Source organism: Ranitomeya imitator, chromosome 4 (assembly GCF_032444005.1).
Source record: "Ranitomeya imitator isolate aRanImi1 chromosome 4, aRanImi1.pri, whole genome shotgun sequence".
NCBI lineage: Eukaryota > Metazoa > Chordata > Amphibia > Anura > Dendrobatidae > Ranitomeya > Ranitomeya imitator.
Genome location: NC_091285.1, coordinates 682,562,723 through 682,581,097, shown reverse-complemented (window position 1 = coordinate 682,581,097; position 18,375 = coordinate 682,562,723). Strand labels below are relative to the sequence as shown.

Below are 18,375 nucleotides of genomic sequence, written 5' to 3'. Positions count from 1 at the left end.
AAAATGGGAGTAAAAGTTGCAAGTTTCCTGATGGCTTCCAGATATTATCTTGTGCACTTTTCATGAGAAGTATTGGGCGTACATGCTTTTCAACTGACCTCGTGGTGCAACGGTAGCGCGTCTGACTCCAGATCAGAAGGTTGCGTGTTCAAATCACGTTTTGGTCAAGTAACTCTATCATCTTGTCATAACTTAATCGATGCTTGGGTAAACATTGAAACGGAAACTGCGTAATCCTACTGACAATAGAATAGTTTAACGTTGTTGTCATGTGTCAGCGCAGTGTTTGTAAAGTGTTTTATTTAAATGATATAAATTAATATCTTATCAGCAATACTTTGATGAGAAATATCATTTGGGAATTGAGTTCAAAACATAAAAAAATCCATGCCGGGAACAGCCAATACTTTGTTCATGCCATTGTCTTCTTTGATTTTCTTAGAGAAGAGGGCTTATTACTAGATATTTTATTTGAAACTGCAAATCAATGAATCCGAATGTGATGATTTTAATTCAGCCCTGTTTATGTCTTTTCTAAACTGTGATTAAAAGTAGCAAATTTCCAGATGGGGTCCATATATTATCTCATGCACTTTTCATGTGAAGTATTGGAGCAAACATGCTTTTCAACTGACCTTGTGCACAATGGTAGCGCTTCTGACTCCAGTAAAGAAGGCTGCGTGCTGATATCACATCAGGGTCGAGAAGCTCTTTCATCTTTTCATAACTTCATCGATGCTTGTGTTAAGATGGAAAACGGAAACTGAGTAATTCCACTGACAATAGAAAAATTCGACTTTGTTGCCACCTGTAGGCAAAGTGTTTAAAAATGTGTTTTATTTAAGTTATGTAGATTAACATCTTATCAACAATACTGTGATGAAAAATATCATTTGGGAATTGAGTTCAAAACATAAAAAAAATAATCCTTGCTGGGAACAGCTAACACTTTGTTCATGCCATTGTCTTCTTTGAATTTGTAAGAAAAGAGAGGTTATTATTAGATTTTAAATTTTAAACTGGAAATCCCTGAATCAGAATGTCATGATCTTAATTCATCCTTGTTTATATCTTTTCCAAAATGGGAGTAAAAGTTGAAAGTTTCCTTATGGCTTCCAGATATTCTCTCTTGCACTTTTCATGAGAAGAATTGGGTGTACATGCTTTTCAACTGACCTCGTGGCACAACGGTAGCGCGTCTGACCCAAGATCAGAAGGTTGCGTGTCCAAATCACGTCGGGGTCAAGTAACTCTATAGTCTTTTCATAACTTAATTGATGCTTGGGTAAAGATTGAAACGGAAACTGCGTAATCCTACTGACAATAGAATAGCTCAACGTTGTTGTCATGTGTCAGCGCAGTGTTTGAAAAGTGTTTTATTTAAATGATATAGATTAATTTCTTATCAACAATACTTTGATGAGAAATATCATTTGGGAATTGAGTTCAAAACATAAAAAAATCCATACCGGGAACAGCCAATACTTTGTTCATGCCATTGTCTTCTTTGAATTTCTTAGAGAAGAGGGCTTAATACCAGATATTTAATTTTAAACTGGAAATCAATGAATCCGAATGTGATGATTTTAATTAAGCCCTGTTTATGTCTTTTCTAAACTGTGATTAAAAGTAGCAAATTTCCAGATGGGGTCCATATATTATCTCATGCACTTTTCATGTGAAGTATTGGAGCAAACATGCTTTTCAACTGACCTTGTGCACAATGGTAGCGCTTCTGACTCCATTAAAGAAGGCTGCGTTTTGATATCACATCAGGGTCGAGAAGCTCTTTCATCTTTTCATAACTTCATCGATGCTTGTGTTAAGATTGAAAACGGAAACTGAGTAATTCCACTGACAATAGAAAAATTCGACTTTGTTGCCACCTGTAGGCAAAGTGTTTAAAAATGTGTTTTATTTAAGTTATGTAGATTAACATCTTATCAACAATACTGTGATGAAAAATATCATTTGGGAATTGAGTTCAAAACATAAAAAAATAATCCTTGCCGGGAACAGCTAACACTTTGTTCATGCCATTGTCTTCTTTGAATTTGTAAGAAAAGTGAGTTTATTATTAGATTTTAAATTTTAAACTGGAAATCCCTGAATCATAATGTCATGATCTTAATTCATCCTTGTTTATATCTTTTCTAAAATGGGAGTAAAAGTTGCAAGTTTCCTGATGGCTTCCAGATATTATCTTGTGCACTTTTCATGAGAAGTATTGGGCGTACATGCTTTTCAACTGACCTCGTGGCGCAACGGTAGCGTGTCTGACTCCAGATCAGAAGGTTGCATGTTCAAATCACGTCGGGGTCAAGTAACTCTATCATCTTTTCATAACTTAATCGATGCTTGGGTAAAGATTGAAACGGAAACTGCGTAATCCTACTGACAATAGAATAGCTCAACGTTGTTGTCATGTGTCAGCGCAGTGGTTGAAGAGTGTTTTATTTAAATGATATAGATTAATATCTTATCAACAATACTTTGATGAGAAATATCATTTGGGAATTGAGTTCAAAACATAAAAAAATCCATGCCGGGAACAGCCAATACTTTGTTCATGCCATTGTCTTCTTTGAATTTCTTAGAGAAGAGGGCTTATTACTAGATATTTAATTTTAAAATGGAAATCAATGAATCCGAATGTGATGATTTTAATTCAGCCCTGTTTATGTCTTTTCTAAACTGTGATTAAAAGTAGCAAATTTCCAGATGGGGTCCATATATTATCTCATGCACTTTTCATGTGAATTATTGGAGCAAACATGCTTTTCAACTGACCTTGTGCACAATGGTAGCGCTTCTGACTCCATTAAAGAAGGCTGCGTGTTGATATCACATCAGGGTCGAGAAGCTCTTTCATCTTTTCATAACTTCATCGATGCTTGTGTTAAGATGGAAAACGGAAACTGAGTAATTCCACTGACAATAGAAAAATTCGACTTTGTTGCCACCTGTAGGCAAAGTGTTTAAAAATGTGTTTTATTTAAGTTATGTAGATTAACATCTTATCAACAATACTGTGATGAAAAATATCATTTGGGAATTGAGTTCAAAACATAAAAAAAATAATCCTTGCCGGGAACAGCTAACACTTTGTTCATGCCATTGTCTTCTTTGAATTTGTAAGAAAAGAGAGTTTATTATTAGATTTTAATTTTTAAACTGGAAATCCCTGAATCAGAATGTCATGATCTTAATTCATCCTTGTTTATATCTTTTCCAAAATGGGAGTAAAAGTTGAAAGTTTCCTTATGGCTTCCAGATATTCTCTTGTGCACTTTTCATGAGAAGTATTGGGTGTATATGCTTTTCAACTGACCTCGTGGCGCAACGGTAGCGCGTCTGACCCAAGATCTGAAGGTTGCGTGTCCAAATCACGTCGGGGTCAAGTAACTCTATAGTCTTTTCATAACTTAATTGATGCTTGGGTAAAGATTGAAACGGAAACTGCGTAATCCTACTGACAATAGAATAGCTTAACTTTGTTGTCATGTGTCAGCGCAATGTTTGTAAAGTATTTTATTTAAATGATATAAATTAATATCTTATCAGCAATACTTTGATGAGAAATATCATTTGGGAATTGAGTTCAAAACATAAAAAAATCCATGCCGGGAAAAGCAAATACTTTGTTCATGCCATTGTCTTCTTGGAATTTCTAAGAGAAGAGGGATTATTACTAGATATTTTATTTTAAACTGCAAATCAATGAATCCGAATGTGATGATTTTAATTCAGCCCTGTTTATGTCTTTTCTAAACTGTGATTAAAAGTAGCAAATTTCCAGATGGGGTCCATATATTATCTCATGCACTTTTCATGTGAAGTATTGGAGCAAACATGCTTTTCAACTGACCTTGTGCACAATGGTAGCGCTTCTGACTCCAGTAAAGAAGGCTGCGTGCTGATATCACATCAGGGTCGAGAAGCTCTTTCATCTTTTCATAACTTCATCGATGCTTGTGTTAAGATTGAAAACGGAAACTGAGTAATTCCACTGACAATAGAAAAATTCAACTTTGTTGCCACCTGTAGGCAAAGTGTTTAAAAATGTGTTTTATTTAAGTTATGTAGATTAACATCTTATCAACAATACTGTGATGAAAAATATCATTTGGGAATTGAGTTCAAAACATAAAAAAAATAATCCTTGCCGGGAACAGCTAACACTTTGTTCATGCCATTGTCTTCTTTGAATTTGTAAGAAAAGAGAGGTTATTATTAGATTTTAAATTTTAAACTGGAAATCCCTGAATCAGAATGTCATGATCTTAATTCATCCTTGTTTATATCTTTTCCAAAATGGGAGTAAAAGTTGAAAGTTTCCTTATGGCTTCCAGATATTCTCTCTTGCACTTTTCATGAGAAGTATTGGGTGTACATGCTTTTCAACTGACCTCGTGGCGCAACGGTAGCGCGTCTGACCCAAGATCAGAAGGTTGCGTGTCCAAATCACGTCGGGGTCAAGTAACTCTATAGTCTTTTCATAACTTAATTGATGCTTGGGTAAAGATTGAAACGGAAACTGCGTAATCCTACTGACAATAGAATAGCTCAACGTTGTTGTCATGTGTCAGCGCAGTGTTTGAAAAGTGTTTTATTTAAATGATATAGATTAATTTCTTATCAACAATACTTTGATGAGAAATATCATTTGGGAATTGAGTTCAAAACATAAAAAAATCCATACCGGGAACAGCCAATACTTTGTTCATGCCATTGTCTTCTTTGAATTTCTTAGAGAAGAGGGCTTAATACTAGATATTTAATTTTAAACTGGAAATCAATGAATCCGAATGTGATGATTTTAATTAAGCCCTGTTTATGTCTTTTCTAAACTGTGATTAAAAGTAGCAAATTTCCAGATGGGGTCCATATATTATCTCATGCACTTTTCATGTGAAGTATTGGAGCAAACATGCTTTTCAACTGACCTTGTGCACAATGGTAGCGCTTCTGACTCCATTAAAGAAGGCTGCGTTTTGATATCACATCAGGGTCGAGAAGCTCTTTCATCTTTTCATAACTTCATCGATGCTTGTGTTAAGATTGAAAACGGAAACTGAGTAATTCCACTGACAATAGAAAAATTCGACTTTGTTGCCACCTGTAGGCAAAGTGTTTAAAAATGTGTTTTATTTAAGTTATGTAGATTAACATCTTATCAACAATACTGTGATGAAAAATATCATTTGGGAATTGAGTTCAAAACATAAAAAAATAATCCTTGCCGGGAACAGCTAACACTTTGTTCATGCCATTGTCTTCTTTGAATTTGTAAGAAAAGTGAGTTTATTATTAGATTTTAAATTTTAAACTGGAAATCCCTGAATCAGAATGTCATGATCTTAATTCATCCTTGTTTATATCTTTTCTAAAATGGGAGTAAAAGTTGCAAGTTTCCTGATGGCTTCCAGATATTATCTTGTGCACTTTTCATGAGAAGTATTGGGCGTACATGCTTTTCAACTGACCTCGTGGTGCAACGGTAGCGCGTCTGACTCCAGATCAGAAGGTTGCGTGTTCAAATCACGTTGTGGTCACGTAACTCTATCATCTTGTCATAACTTAATCGATGCTTGGGTAAACATTGAAACGGAAACCGCGTAATCCTACTGACAATAGAATAGTTTAACGTTGTTGTCATGTGTCAGCGCAATGTTTGTAAAGTGCTTTATTTAAATGATATAAATTAATATCTTATCAGCAATACTTTGATGAGAAATATCATTTGGGAATTGAGTTCAAAACATAAAAAAATCCATGCCGGGAACAGCCAATACTTTGTTCATGCCATTGTCTTCTTTGAATTTCTTAGAGAAGAGGGCTTATTACTAGATATTTTATTTTAAACTGCAAATCAATGAATCCGAATGTGATGATTTTAATTCAGCCCTGTTTATGTCTTTTCTAAACTGTGATTAAAAGTAGCAAATTTCCAGATGGGGTCCATATATTATCTCATGCACTTTTCATGTGAAGTATTGGAGCAAACATGCTTTTCAACTGACCTTGTGCACAATGGTAGCGCTTCTGACTCCAGTAAAGAAGGCTGCGTGCTGATATCACATCAGGGTCGAGAAGCTCTTTCATCTTTTCATAACTTCATCGATGCTTGTGTTAAGATTGAAAACGGAAACTGAGTAATTCCACTGACAATAGAAAAATTCAACATTGTTGCCACCTGTAGGCAAAGTGTTTAAAAATGTGTTTTATTTAAGTTATGTAGATTAACATCTTATCAACAATACTGTGATGAAAAATATCATTTGGGAATTGAGTTCAAAACATAAAAAAAATAATCCTTGCCGGGAACAGCTAACACTTTGTTCATGCCATTGTCATCTTTGAATTTGTAAGAAAAGAGAGTTTATTATTAGATTTTAAATTTTAAACTGGAAATCCCTGAACCAGAATGTCATGATCTTAATTCATCCTTGTTTATATCTTTTCCAAAATGGGAGTAGAAGTTGCAAGTTTCCTGATGGCTTCCAGATATTATCTCGTGCACTTTTCATGAGAAGTATTGGGCGTACAGGCGTTTCAACTGACCTCGTGGCGCAACGGTAGCGCGTCTGACTCCAGATCAGAAGGTTGCATGTTCAAATCACGTCGGGGTCAAGTAACTCTATCATCTTTTCATAACTTAATCGATGCTTGGGTAAAGATTGAAACGGAAACTGCGTAATCCTACTGACAATAGAATAGCTCAACGTTGTTGTCATGTGTCAGCGCAGTGGTTGAATAGTGTTTTATTTAAATGATATAGATTAATATCTTATCAACAATACTTTGATGAGAAATATCATTTGGGAATTGAGTTCAAAACATAAAAAAATCCATGCCGGGAACAGCCAATACTTTGTTCATGCCATTGTCTTCTTTGAATTTCTTAGAGAAGAGGGCTTATTACTAGATATTTAATTTTAAAATGGAAATCAATGAATCCGAATGTGATGATTTTAATTCAGCCCTGTTTATGTCTTTTCTAAACTGTGATTAAAAGTAGCAAATTTCCAGATGGGGTCCATATATTATCTCATGCACTTTTCATGTGAATTATTGGAGCAAACATGCTTTTCAACTGACCTTGTGCACAATGGTAGCGCTTCTGACTCCATTAAAGAAGGCTGCGTGTTGATATCACATCAGGGTCGAGAAGCTCTTTCATCTTTTCATAACTTCATCGATGCTTGTGTTAAGATGGAAAACGGAAACTGAGTAATTCCACTGACAATAGAAAAATTCGACTTTGTTGCCACCTGTAGGCAAAGTGTTTAAAAATGTGTTTTATTTAAGTTATGTAGATTAACATCTTATCAAGAATACTGTGATGAAAAATATCATTTGGGAATTGAGTTCAAAACATAAAAAAAATAATCCTTGCCGGGAACAGCTAACACTTTGTTCATGCCATTGTCTTCTTTGAATTTGTAAGAAAAGAGAGTTTATTATTAGATTTTAAATTTTAAACTGGAAATCCCTGAATCAGAATGTCATGATCTTAATTCATCCTTGTTTATATCTTTTCCAAAATGGGAGTAAAAGTTGAAAGTTTCCTTATGGCTTCCAGATATTCTCTTGTGCACTTTTCATGAGAAGTATTGGGTGTATATGCTTTTCAACTGACCTCGTGGCGCAACGGTAGCGCGTCTGACCCAAGATCTGAAGGTTGCGTGTCCAAATCACGTCGGGGTCAAGTAACTCTATAGTCTTTTCATAACTTAATTGATGCTTGGGTAAAGATTGAAACGGAAACTGCGTAATCCTACTGACAATAGAATAGCTTAACTTTGTTGTCATGTGTCAGCGCAATGTTTGTAAAGTGTTTTATTTAAATGATATAAATTAATATCTTACCAGCAATACTTTGATGAGAAATATCATTTGGGAATTGAGTTCAAAACATAAAAAAATCCATGCCGGGAAAAGCAAATACTTTGTTCATGCCATTGTCTTCTTGGAATTTCTAAGAGAAGAGGGATTATTACTAGATATTTTATTTTAAACTGCAAATCAATGAATCCGAATGTGATGATTTTAATTCAGCCCTGTTTATGTCTTTTCTAAACTGTGATTAAAAGTAGCAAATTTCCAGATGGGGTCCATATATTATCTCATGCACTTTTCATGTGAAGTATTGGAGCAAACATGCTTTTCAACTTACCTTGTGCACAATGGTAGCGCTTCTGACTCCAGTAAAGAAGGCTGCGTGCTGATATCACATCAGGGTCGAGAAGCTCTTTCATCTTTTCATAACTTCATCGATGCTTGTGTTAAGATTGAAAACGGAAACTGAGTAATTCCACTGACAATAGAAAAATTCAACTTTGTTGCCACCTGTAGGCAAAGTGTTTAAAAATGTGTTTTATTTAAGTTATGTAGATTAACATCTTATCAACAATACTGTGATGAAAAATATCATTTGGGAATTGAGTTCAAAACATAAAAAAATAATCCTTGCCGGGAACAGCTAACACTTTGTTCATGCCATTGTCATCTTTGAATTTGTAAGAAAAGAGAGTTTATTATTAGATTTTAAATTTTAAACTGGAAATGCCTGAACCAGAATGTCATGATCTTAATTCATCCTTGTTTATATCTTTTCCAAAATGGGAGTAAAAGTTGCAAGTTTCCTGATGGCTTCCAGATATTATCTCGTGCACTTTTCATGAGAAGTATTGGGCGTACATGCGTTTCAACCGACCTCGTGGTGCAACGGTAGCGCGTCTGACTCCAGATCAGAAGGTTGCATGTTCAAATCACGTCGGGGTCAAGTAACTCTATCATCTTTTCATAACTTAATCGATGCTTGGGTAAAGATTGAAACGGAAACTGCGTAATCCTACTGACAATAGAATAGCTCAAAGTTGTTGTCATGTGTCAGCGCAGTGGTTGAATAGTGTTTTATTTAAATGATATAGATTAATATCTTATCAACAATACTTTGATGAGAAATATCATTTGGGAATTGAGTTCAAAACATAAAAAAATCCATGCCGGGAACAGCCAATACTTTGTTCATGCCATTTTCTTCTTTGAATTTCTTAGAGAAAAAGGCTTATTACTAGATATTTAATTTTAAACTGGAAATCAATGAATCCGAATGTGATGATTTTAATTCAGCCCTGTTTATGTCTTTTCTAAACTGTGATTAAAAGTAGCAAATTTCCAGATGGGGTCCATATATTATCTCATGCACTTTTCATGTGAAGTATTGGAGCAAACATGCTTTTCAACTGACCTTGTGCCCAATGGTAGCGCTTCTGACTCCATTAAAGAAGGCTGCGTGTTGATATCACATCAGGGTCGAGAAGCTCTTTCATCTTTTCATAACTTCATCGATGCTTGTGTTAAGACTGAAAACGGAAACTGAGTAATTCCACTGACAATAGAAAAATTCGACTTTGTTGCCACCTGTAGGCAAAGTGGTTAAAAATAGAGTTGAGCGACCTTGACCTTTTTAGAGTCGAGCCGGGTTTCGCGAAACCCGACTATCTCAAAAGTCGGGTCGAGTGAAATCGGCCGATTATGACGTAAAGTCGGGATCGACCGAAACACGAAACCCAATGCAAGTCAATGGGGCAGCATAGTCGGCAGTGAGTGGGGGCCAGGAAAACACCTAGAGTGCCCATTTTAATGTCAAAACCATCCATTCTTCTTAATGAAGCTTGTCAAGCGTAATTTACCTTATAATAATTGGAAGGCATTTGAAATTGGGGGTCATTTGGCTAAAGTTGTGGTGGGTAGGGCTGGTTCAAGTAATTAGTGGGCCCAGGAAATCTGGACCACGTCACGGCAGTGGAGCAGGGAGAGGTAAGTATTTCAACTTTGCAAGTGCTGTGATCCTGAGCAAGCAGGGGGGCCCACTCGTTGGCATTGGCACTGGCACAGGGCCCCTCAAAGTACAGCGGTGTGTTTGCACGGCGGGGGCGCCTCCCACCAGCAGCAACACTTTTGCATACTATGAGAGGCCCTGTGCCAGTGACGTCGCCAACTAGTATTCCTCCCCCCACCTGATGAAGGAACCTGCACTTTCATCTGCACCTTCCTCTTTGTCCCCGTGTAAGGTGGTATGGTATGCGGGAAGAGCAACCTGACTTTCAGCAGGGTCACAATGTTGTTGTGTAGCGTGCACGGGGAATGTTGCGTTATGGGTCAATGTACCAGCAGACTCATCTATCACTGGCTGGGCAATGGGCAGGATGAGGAGGAAACACAGATATAGGCCCAAAGAATAAAGTGGGCTAAATGCAGTTCAAAATTGGTAACACAGGAATAACCAGGGGGCATTGCAGTGGAGGACAACTGGAATGAGAGGCTGACACAGAGAGTAGGTCCAAATCAGTAAGTAGTCGAAATGCAGTTCAAAATTGGCAACAGTAGTAAACAGGCGGCACAGCTTTGTTCAGTGGAGGAGAACAGCAAGGAGTGGCTGACACCGATAGTAGGCCCCAACCCAACTAGTAGGCCAAATGCAGTCTAACATTAACAACTACTTAACGAGCGCCTGAAAACGGAATTTCAGGACAGGAAACCAGGAGAACAGCAAGGAGCGGCAGACACCGATAGTAGGCCCAAACGAACTAGTACGCCAAATGCAGTTGTTCCGTTTAACCACAATTTAATGAGAGCCTGAAGATAGAAGTTCAGGAAAGGCAACCTGGAGAACACCTTGGAGTGGAACACACCATCTCTCTACACCCCATACCCAATTTGTAGGCCCAATGCAGCGTAGTTTCCAACAACTACTAAACGAGAGCATGATGATCGAAGCATTGGCGAGGAAACCTGGGGAACACCTTGGAGTGGAACACACCATCTCTCTACACCCCATACCCAATTTGTAGGCCTAATGCAGCGTAGTTTCCATCAACTACTAAACGAGAGCATGATGATCGAAGCATTGGCGAGGAAACCTGGGGAACACCTTGGAGTGGAACACACCATCTCTCTACAGTGGAACACACCATCTCTCTACATCCCATACCCAATTTGTAGGCCTAATGCAGCGTAGTTTCCAACAACTACTAAACGAGAGCCGGAAGATCGAAGCTCAGGAAAGGCAACCTGGAGAACACCTTGGAGTGGAACACACCATCTCTCTACACCCCATACCCAATTTGTAGGTCTAATGCAGCGTAGTTTCCAACAACTACTAAACGAGAGCATGATGATCGAAGCATTGGCGAGGAAACCTGGGGAACACCTTGGAGTGGAACACAGCATCTCTCTACACCCCATACCCAATTTGTAGGCCTAATGCAGCGTAGTTTCCAACAACTACTAAACGAGAGCATGATGATCGAATTATTGGCGAGGAAACCTGGGGAACACCTTGGAGTGGAACACACCATCTCTCTACAGTGGAACACACCATCTCTCTACATCCCATACCCAATTTGTAGGCCTAATGCAGCGTAGTTTCCAACAACTACTAAACGAGAGCCGGAAGATCGAAGCTCAGGAAAGGCAACCTGGAGAACACCTTGGAGTGGAACACACCATCTCTCTACACCCCATACCCAATTTGTAGGCCCAATGCAGCGGAGTTTCCAACAACTACTAAACGAGAGCATGATGATCGAAGCATTGGCGAGGAAACCTGGGGAACACCTTGGAGTGGAACACACCATCTCTCTACACCCCATACCCAATTTGTAGGCCTAATGCAGCGTAGTTTCCAACAACTACTAAACGAGAGCCGGAAGATCGAAGCTCAGGAAAGGCAACCTGGAGAACACCTTGGAGTGGAACACACCATCTCTCTACACCCCATACCCAATTTGTAGGCCCAATGCAGCGTAGTTTCCAACAACTACTAAACGAGAGCATGATGATCGAAGCATTGGCGAGGAAACCTGGGGAACACCTTGGAGTGGAACACACCATCTCTCTCCACCCCATACCCAATTTGTAGGCCTAATGCAGCGTAGTTTCCAACAACTACTAAACGAGAGCATGATGATCGAAGCATTGGCGAGGAAACCTGGGGAACACCTTGTAGTGGAACACACCATCTCTCTACAGTGGAACACACCATCTCTCTACATCCCATACCCAATTTGTAGGCCTAATGCAGCGTAGTTTCCAACAACTACTAAACAAGAGCCGGAAGATCGAAGCTCAGGAAAGGCAACCTGGAGAACACCTTGGAGTGGAACACACCATCTCTCTACACCCCATACCCAATTTGTAGGCCCAATGCAGCGGAGTTTCCAACAACTACTAAACGAGAGCATGATGATCGAAGCATTGGCGAGGAAACCTGGGGAACACCTTGGAGTGGAACACACCATCTCTCTACACCCCATACCCAATTTGTAGGCCTAATGCAGCGTAGTTTCCAACAACTACTAAACGAGAGCCGGAAGATCGAAGCTCAGGAAAGGCAACCTGGAGAACACCTTGGAGTGGAACACACCATCTCTCTACACCCCATACCCAATTTGTAGGCCTAATGCAGCGTAGTTTCCAACAACTACTAAACGAGAGCCGGAAGATCGAAGCTCAGGAAAGGCAACCTGGAGAACACCTTGGAGTGGAACACACCATCTCTCTACACCCCATACCCAATTTGTAGGCCCAATGCAGCGTAGTTTCCAACAACTACTAAACGAGAGCATGATGATCGAAGCATTGGCGAGGAAACCTGGGGAACACCTTTGAGTGGAACACACCATCTCTCTACACCCCATACTCAATTTGGAGGCCTAATGCAGCGTAGTTCCAACAACTACTAAATGAGAGCCGGAAGATCGAAGCTCAGGAAAGGCAACCTGGAGAACACCTTGGAGTGGAACACACCATCTCTCTACACCCCATACCCAATTTGTAGGCCTAATGCAGCGTAGTTTCCAACAACTTCTAAACGAGAGCCGGAAGATCGAAGCTCAGGAAAGGCAACCTGGAGAACACCTTGGAGTGGAACACACCATCTCTCTACACCCCATACCCAATTTGTAGGCCCAATGCAGCGGAGTTTCCAACAACTACTAAACGAGAGCATGATGATCGAAGCAGTGGCGAGGAAACCTGGGGAACACCTTGGAGTGGAACACACCATCTCTCTACACCCCATACCCAATTTGTAGGCCTAATGCAGCGTAGTTTCCAACAACTACTAAACGAGAGCCGGAAGATCGAAGCTCAGGAAAGGCAACCTGGAGAACACCTTGGAGTGGAACACACCATCTCTCTACACCCCATACCCAATTTGTAGGCCCAATGCAGCGTAGTTTCCAACAACTACTAAACGAGAGCATGATGATCGAAGCATTGGCGAGGAAACCTGGGGAACACCTTGGAGTGGAACACACCATCTCTCTACACCCCATACCCAATTTGTAGGCCTAATGCAGATTAGTTTCCAACAACTACTAAACGAGAGCATGATGATCGAAGCATTGGCGAGGAAACCTGGGGAACACCTTGGAGTGGAACACACCATCTCTCTACAGTGGAACACACCATCTCTCTACATCCCATACCCAATTTGTAGGCCTAATGCAGCGTAGTTTCCAACAACTACTAAACGAGAGCCGGAAGATCGAAGCTCAGGAAAGGCAACCTGGAGAACACCTTGGAGTGGAACACACCATCTCTCTACACCCCATACCCAATTTGTAGGTCTAATGCAGCGTAGTTTTCAACAACTACTAAACGAGAGCATGATGATCGAAGCATTGGCGAGGAAACCTGGGGAACACCTTGGAGTGGAACACACCATCTCTCTACACCCCATACCCAATTTGTAGGCCTAATGCAGCGTAGTTTCCAACAACTACTAAACGAGAGCATGATGATCGAAGCATTGGCGAGGAAACCTGGGGAACACCTTGGAGTGGAACACACCATCTCTCTACAGTGGAACACACCATCTCTCTACATCCCATACCCAATTTGTAGGCCTAATGCAGCGTAGTTTCCAACAACTACTAAACGAGAGCCGGAAGATCGAAGCTCAGGAAAGGCAACCTGGAGAACACCTTGGAGTGGAACACACCATCTCTCTACACCCCATACCCAATTTGTAGGCCCAATGCAGCGGAGTTTCCAACAACTACTAAACGAGAGCATGATGATCGAAGCATTGGCGAGGAAACCTGGGGAACACCTTGGAGTGGAACACACCATCTCTCTACACCCCATACCCAATTTGTAGGCCTAATGCAGCATAGTTTCCAACAACTACTAAACGAGAGCCGGAAGATCGAAGCTCAGGAAAGGCAACCTGGAGAACACCTTGGAGTGGAACACACCATCTCTCTACACCCCATACCCAATTTGTAGGCCCAATGCAGCGTAGTTTCCAACAACTACTAAACGAGAGCATGATGATCGAAGCATTGGCGAGGAAACCTGGGGAACACCTTGGAGTGGAACACACCATCTCTCTACACCCCATACCCAATTTGTAGGCCTAATGCAGCGTAGTTTCCAACAACTACTAAACGAGAGCATGATGATCGAAGCATTGGCGAGGAAACCTGGGGAACACCTTGGAGTGGAACACACCATCTCTCTACAGTGGAACACACCATCTCTCTACATCCCATACCCAATTTGTAGGCCTAATGCAGCGTAGTTTCCAACAACTACTAAACAAGAGCCGGAAGATCGAAGCTCAGGAAAGGCAACCTGGAGAACACCTTGGAGTGGAACACACCATCTCTCTACACCCCATACCCAATTTGTAGGCCCAATGCAGCGGAGTTTCCAACAACTACTAAACGAGAGCCGGAAGATCGAAGCTCAGGAAAGGCAACCTGGAGAACACCTTGGAGTGGAACACACCATCTCTCTACACCCCATACCCAATTTGTAGGCCTAATGCAGCGTAGTTTCCAACAACTACTAAACGAGAGCCGGAAGATCGAAGCTCAGGAAAGGCAACCTGGAGAACACCTTGGAGTGGAACACACCATCTCTCTACACCCCATACCCAATTTGTAGGCCTAATGCAGCGTAGTTTCCAACAACTACTAAACGAGAGCCGGAAGATCGAAGCTCAGGAAAGGCAACCTGGAGAACACCTTGGAGTGGAACACACCATCTCTCTACACCCCATACCCAATTTGTAGGCCTAATGCAGCGTAGTTTCCAACAACTACTAAACGAGAGCCGGAAGATCGAAGCTCAGGAAAGGCAACCTGGAGAACACCTTGGAGTGGAACACACCATCTCTCTACACCCCATACCCAATTTGTAGGCCCAATGCAGCGTAGTTTCCAACAACTACTAAACGAGAGCATGATGATCGAAGCATTGGCGAGGAAACCTGGGGAACACCTTGGAGTGGAACACACCATCTCTCTACACCCCATACTCAATTTGGAGGCCTAATGCAGCGTAGTTCCAACAACTACTAAACGAGAGCCGGAAGATCGAAGCTCAGGAAAGGCAACCTGGAGAACACCTTGGAGTGGAACACACCATCTCTCTACACCCCATACCCAATTTGTAGGCCTAATGCAGCGTAGTTTCCAACAACTTCTAAACGAGAGCCGGAAGATCGAAGCTCAGGAAAGGCAACCTGGAGAACACCTTGGAGTGGAACACACCATCTCTCTACACCCCATACCCAATTTGTAGGCCCAATGCAACGGAGTTTCCAACAACTACTAAACGAGAGCATGATGATCGAAGCATTGGCGAGGAAACCTGGGGAACACCTTGGAGTGGAACACACCATCTCTCTACACCCCATACCCAATTTGTAGGCCTAATGCAGCGTAGTTTCCAACAACTACTAAACGAGAGCCGGAAGATCGAAGCTCAGGAAAGGCAACCTGGAGAACACCTTGGAGTGGAACACACCATCTCTCTACACCCCATACCCAATTTGTAGGCCCAATGCAGCGTAGTTTCCAACAACTACTAAACGAGAGCATGATGATCGAAGCATTGGCGAGGAAACCTGGGGAACACCTTGGAGTGGAACACACCATCTCTCTACACCCCATACCCAATTTGTAGGCCTAATGCAGATTAGTTTCCAACAACTACTAAACGAGAGCATGATGATCGAAGCATTGGCGAGGAAACCTGGGGAACACCTTGGAGTGGAACACACCATCTCTCTACAGTGGAACACACCATCTCTCTACATCCCATACCCAATTTGTAGGCCTAATGCAGCGTAGTTTCCAACAACTACTAAACGAGAGCCGGAAGATCGAAGCTCAGGAAAGGCAACCTGGAGAACACCTTGGAGTGGAACACACCATCTCTCTACACCCCATACCCAATTTGTAGGCCCAATGCAGCGGAGTTTCCAACAACTACTAAACGAGAGCATGATGATCGAAGCATTGGCGAGGAAACCTGGGGAACACCTTGGAGTGGAACACACCATCTCTCTACACCCCATACCCAATTTGTAGGCCTAATGCAGCGTAGTTTCCAACAACTACAAAACGAGAGCCGGAAGATCGAAGCTCAGGAAAGGCAACCTGGAGAACACCTTGGAGTGGAACACACCATCTCTCTACACCCCATACCCAATTTGTAGGCCTAATGCAGCGTAGTTTCCAACAACTACTAAACGAGAGCCGGAAGATCGAAGCTCAGGAAAGGCAACCTGGAGAACACCTTGGAGTGGAACACACCATCTCTCTACACCCCATACCCAATTTGTAGGCCCAATGCAGCGTAGTTTCCAACAACTACTAAACGAGAGCATGATGATCGAAGCATTGGCGAGGAAACCTGGGGAACACCTTGGAGTGGAACACACCATCTCTCTACACCCCATACCCAATTTGTAGGCCTAATGCAGCGTAGTTTCCAACAACTACTAAACGAGAGCCGGAAGATCGAAGCTCAGGAAAGGCAACCTGGAGAACACCTTGGAGTGGAACACACCATCTCTCTACACCCCATACCCAATTTGTAGGCCTAATGCAGCGTAGTTTCCAACAACTACTAAACGAGAGCCGGAAGATGGAAGCTCAGGAAAGGCAACCTGGAGGACACCTTGGAGTGGAACACACCATCTCCCTACACCCCATACCCAATTTGTAGGCCCAATGCAGCGGAGTTTCCAACAACTACTAAACGAGAGCATGATGATCGAAGCATTGGCGAGGAAACCTGGGGAACACCTTGGAGTGGAACACACCATCTCTCTACACCCCATACCCAATTTGTAGGCCTAATGCAGCGTAGTTTCCAACAACTACTAAACGAGAGCCGGAAGATCGAAGCTCAGGAAAGGCAACCTGGAGAACACCTTGGAGTGGAACACACCATCTCTCTACACCCCATACCCAATTTGTAGGCCCAATGCAGCGTAGTTTCCAACAACTACTAAACGAGAGCATGATGATCGAAGCATTGGCGAGGAAACCTGGGGAACACCTTGGAGTGGAACACACCATCTCTCTACACCCCATACCCAATTTGTAGGCCTAATGCAGCGTAGTTTCCAACAACTACTAAACGAGAGCATGATGATCGAAGCATTGGCGAGGAAACCCGAGGAACACCTTGGAGTGGAACACACCATCTCTCTACAGTGGAACACACCATCTCTCTACATCCCATACCCAATTTGTAGGCCTAATGCAGCGTAGTTTCCAACAACTACTAAACGAGAGCCGGAAGATCGAAGCTCAGGAAAGGCAACCTGGAGAACACCTTGGAGTGGAACACACCATCTCTCTACACCCCATACCCAATTTGTAGGCCCAATGCAGCGTAGTTTCCAACAACTACTAAACGAGAGCATGATGATCGAAGCATTGGCGAGGAAACCTGGGGAACACCTTGGAGTGGAACACACCATCTCTCTACACCCCATACCCAATTTGTAGGCCTAATGCAGCGTAGTTTCCAACAACTACTAAACGAGAGCCGGAAGATCGAAGCTCAGGAAAGGCAACCTGGAGAACACCTTGGAGTGGAACACACCATCTCTCTACACCCCATACCCAATTTGTAGGCCCAATGCAGCGTAGTTTCCAACAACTACTAAACGAGAGCATGATGATCGAAGCATTGGCGAGGAAACCTGGGGAACACCTTGGAGTGGAACACACCATCTCTCTACACCCCATACCCAATTTGTAGGCCTAATGCAGATTAGTTTCCAACAACTACTAAACGAGAGCATGATGATCGAAGCATTGGCGAGGAAACCTGGGGAACACCTTGGAGTGGAACACACCATCTCTCTACAGTGGAACACACCATCTCTCTACATCCCATACCCAATTTGTAGGCCTAATGCAGCGTAGTTTCCAACAACTACTAAACGAGAGCCGGAAGATCGAAGCTCAGGAAAGGCAACCTGGAGAACACCTTGGAGTGGAACACACCATCTCTCTACACCCCATACCCAATTTGTAGGCCCAATGCAGC

The 18,375-nt window shown here is 41.8% G+C and overlaps 9 non-coding genes across 9 annotated transcripts; all 9 read left to right on the top strand.

Annotated features, from left to right (window-relative positions):
• Nucleotides 1–95: 95 nt before the first annotated feature.
• On the top strand, nt 96–167 carry TRNAW-CCA (transfer RNA tryptophan (anticodon CCA)). Its single transcript has one exon. It is a non-coding gene; the product is annotated as a tRNA-Trp (tRNA).
• A 1,006-nt stretch (nt 168–1,173) lies between these two features.
• Nucleotides 1,174–1,245, top strand: TRNAL-CAA (transfer RNA leucine (anticodon CAA)). Its single transcript has one exon. It is a non-coding gene; the product is annotated as a tRNA-Leu (tRNA).
• Nucleotides 1,246–2,250: 1,005 nt separating this feature from the next.
• TRNAW-CCA (transfer RNA tryptophan (anticodon CCA)) lies at nt 2,251–2,322 on the top strand. The gene has a single exon. It is a non-coding gene; the product is annotated as a tRNA-Trp (tRNA).
• Nucleotides 2,323–3,328: 1,006 nt separating this feature from the next.
• On the top strand, nt 3,329–3,400 carry TRNAL-CAA (transfer RNA leucine (anticodon CAA)). The gene has a single exon. It is a non-coding gene; the product is annotated as a tRNA-Leu (tRNA).
• A 1,006-nt stretch (nt 3,401–4,406) lies between these two features.
• Nucleotides 4,407–4,478, top strand: TRNAL-CAA (transfer RNA leucine (anticodon CAA)). Its single transcript has one exon. It is a non-coding gene; the product is annotated as a tRNA-Leu (tRNA).
• A 1,005-nt stretch (nt 4,479–5,483) lies between these two features.
• On the top strand, nt 5,484–5,555 carry TRNAW-CCA (transfer RNA tryptophan (anticodon CCA)). Its single transcript has one exon. It is a non-coding gene; the product is annotated as a tRNA-Trp (tRNA).
• A 1,006-nt stretch (nt 5,556–6,561) lies between these two features.
• On the top strand, nt 6,562–6,633 carry TRNAW-CCA (transfer RNA tryptophan (anticodon CCA)). Its single transcript has one exon. It is a non-coding gene; the product is annotated as a tRNA-Trp (tRNA).
• Nucleotides 6,634–7,639: 1,006 nt separating this feature from the next.
• On the top strand, nt 7,640–7,711 carry TRNAL-CAA (transfer RNA leucine (anticodon CAA)). The gene has a single exon. It is a non-coding gene; the product is annotated as a tRNA-Leu (tRNA).
• A 1,005-nt stretch (nt 7,712–8,716) lies between these two features.
• TRNAW-CCA (transfer RNA tryptophan (anticodon CCA)) lies at nt 8,717–8,788 on the top strand. Its single transcript has one exon. It is a non-coding gene; the product is annotated as a tRNA-Trp (tRNA).
• Nucleotides 8,789–18,375: the final 9,587 nt, after the last annotated feature.